Source organism: Myotis lucifugus, unplaced genomic scaffold, assembly GCF_000147115.1.
Source record: "Myotis lucifugus unplaced genomic scaffold, Myoluc2.0 scaffold_2, whole genome shotgun sequence".
Classification (NCBI taxonomy): domain Eukaryota; kingdom Metazoa; phylum Chordata; class Mammalia; order Chiroptera; family Vespertilionidae; genus Myotis; species Myotis lucifugus.
The window spans coordinates 4,525,938-4,529,011 of record NW_005871050.1 but is presented as its reverse complement, the minus strand read 5'-3'; the positions used below and the strand labels follow the sequence as shown (position 1 = coordinate 4,529,011).

The following is a 3,074-nucleotide window of genomic DNA, read 5'->3' as shown; positions in this document are numbered from 1 at the left end:
CCAAAGTGCCCATCAGTAGATGAGTGGATTAAAAAGCTGTGGTACATTTGTACCATGGAATACTATGCAGCAGTAAAAAAGGAACTCTCACCCTTTGAGACAGCATGGAGGGACCTGGAGAGTATTATGTTAAGTGAAATAAGCCAGGAAGAGAAAGACAAATACCATATGATCTCACTCATATGTGGAATCTAATGAACAAAATAAACTGATGAACAAAACAGATCCAGAGACATGGAAGCATGGAACAGAGTGCAGAATCTCAGAGGAAAGGCAGGGGTGTGGGGTGGGAAGAGATCAACCAAAGAACTTGTATGCATATATACATAACCTATGGACATAGACAATAGGGTGGTGGGGGGGGGGCGTTGCAGGCTAAAAGGGGTCAATGGGGGGAAAAAAGACATATGTAATACTTTCAACAATAAAAATTTAAAATAAAATAAAATGCATTAAAAATGGAAAAAATATTCTTGGGTGGGGGGAGAGAGAGAGAGAGAGAGAGAGAGAGAGAGGGAGAGAGATATTGTGGCACCCTTTGTCAGCTGGTCTGGAGACTCCATGACATTAACTTGTTTTTGCATCAGGGGCTGAACGGGAACAGAAAGGCAATCCCTCAAGGTTGGAGGTTGGAAAGGATCCCAGGGATTGTTCCTAGCAGGCTGGGTTGAGATTGCACAGGTGGAGGAAGATAGATGGCTGGGCGTGGTTGTCACAAAGCCACCGGAAACGAGTCTTCCTTTTCCGGTTGGGGCCCGGTCCACATACCGCGACCTTAAAATGGCGAGTCGGGGTACAGTCTCCGGGAGATAGAGGCATCGGATGGGAGACTGATCTTCCAAGTTCCCTGCGCTTCTGAGTCTTGGCGCTCCTCTCGCCAGGCGTCACACGCTCCCGACCCGGCCTCTGCAGTGGCGCAGGCGCTGAGAGCTTTCTTCCCAGAGTAGCCCGGAGGCGTGGCGACTTCTGAGTCTAGTGAGGAAGAGGGAAGTGGCGTCCGCGGAGGCCAGAGCCGCGTGAAGGTAATCGAGAAGCCCGATTTTCCCTTTGTATTTGGTCTAGACAGCTCGAGAGATAAGGGACGCACGTGCCAGTTGCAGCCTGCATGGTGGTGAGGGAGTGGGGGGTGCGGAGTGGGGAGGTGGGGGATGGGGGATGTAGCCGTCCCCAGTTCGCGGTGGCATCTTTGCCAACCGGCGGTCAGCCTGAGTTCAGGCGGGACCTTTTCTCTGTGAGGCCGGTATTCAGGCTCCTATTTCCACATCTAACCTCCGGAAGCGATCTCTTTGTACTCTATGTGCAAATATCACCCCGGGGTGCTGCTGAGCACACTCGGAGGCTGCCCACGTGCACAGGGCTTATTGTCACCCTAGTGGTCGACGCGGAAGGTGTAGGGAATCAGTGGTGGGGGATGGGGCAGTGATGTCTACCACTGCACCCAGCGAAACTTTCAGGTTTCTGCTGGCTTATGGTCATATCCCTGAAGGAAGGGTCATTACAGCTTCTGCTGCTAAAAATATAGGAGGTTGCCAGAAGCGGGAGCGGGGGGGGGGGGGGGGGGGGTTGGGGGGGAAGGGAAAAAAAGGGGCCTAATATAAGGTGACAGGAGATTTGACTTTGGGTGGTGGGCACATGGTCCTATATACAGATTTTGTAACTTAGTAATTGACACATGAAACCTATATGTTCCTGTTGACTAATGTCACCCCAATACAATTTAATACATACATACATAAATGTAAAAACAAACCCCCCAAAATCCACAAACAAACGAAATATATAGGAGGTGTCCCTGTACCTCCTCAGCCTGTATAGGCAGCAAAGAACCAACCATTTCTTTGAATACCAGTGGTATCCTTGAAATAAATTTGTTGCTCTTTTTGCTGGATCACGTCAGGGAAAATCAGACTTTCCAGGCTATCCTCAGCCTTTTTTAAAGATCTGTAATGACCCTAAGGAAATGGAAAGTCAGGAGAAGGGGTACCTTTACTAGACCCTTCCTGTCTCAAGAAATTTAACCATCATCATTTCTTTCCTTCTTTAACATCTGCCATTTAGATATCTTATAAACAAATGGAAGTTTTTCCAGTAAGTAAACAAGATATTGAATGCACAGGTACACAATTTGCACAGAGTCCTTTATAAGTTTTCCCCAAAAGTACCCACAAAAAATGTTGTGGACATCTGGTTGCTTAGTCGGGGGATATTTGCTGAGAGGAATAAGGTTACTTTTTTCCTGAATACTTTCTTTTCTTATCTTCCTGTCTCAGTTCTCCTGCCAGTGTTAATGTAATGGAAAGAAGACTATCAAATGTTTCATGAAGTAAAGGTTTCAGTCTTCATAAGAGAATGAAGGGGCATAGAAGTTATTTTCCCCCTGACTAAAGACAAAAGATTGGAACGATCTGTTAAAATTTAGAAAAACTCAAATATGCCCTATTTGTGAAGATGGGATAGGAAGCACACAGATTAAGTATTCAATAGTCTTAAAGCTCCTTTTAGCAAATGGGTGCCAGTTTTATTCACCTACCAATTGTTCCTCAGCCTTTGAGCAAAAGGTTTTCAATTGACATCTGTATCCTCTGAGCTGTTCTTTGTTTCAAAGTTGAGTAACAGAAAAGGACAGAAACATGTTACTCTGAAGTAATCTGCCATCATGAGTGTCCTAATTCTTGGCAGTTGATTTTAAGGAGGAAGCAGGACAGAACTTTTCTGTTCATTCTTCTCAGATAATTATAAATAGCAAATAAATATATATCCTGTGGCTTTTATCTTGACTTCCAATTTTTCCTCTCCTCCCTCAGTGCCCTTGGGGAGAAGATCCATTCATTGGTTTTGTACCAAACCTGAGAAGGCCTCAGTTGTCAAAGGTGGCACCAGGAGGATGTCACAAATAGGAGAAAAACTGTTACAAGAGCAAATGATGATGAGACATCTGAAGATGAATGCTTGCTCATACTCATACATGGAGTCTTTGTGGGAGACTAAGGAGTCTGTGAAAGAGAGCTCCAGTCAGAGCAAGAAATTCAGCCACACATGGACATCTGGGCTTGAGAGTGCTCGCAGCAATTCCG

The 3,074-nt window shown here is 45.6% G+C and overlaps 1 protein-coding gene across 1 annotated transcript in view; it reads left to right on the top strand.

Moving 5' to 3' along the window:
* The first annotated feature begins 753 nt into the window (after nt 1–753).
* ZNF75D (zinc finger protein 75D) overlaps nt 754–3,074 on the top strand; it is a 19,261-nt gene continuing 16,940 nt past the window's right edge. Inside the window, exon 1 of the mRNA XM_023757765.1 lies at nt 754–1,022. The gene's annotated coding sequence lies outside the window, so the exon portion shown is untranslated. The remainder of the gene's footprint in view (nt 1,023–3,074) is intronic.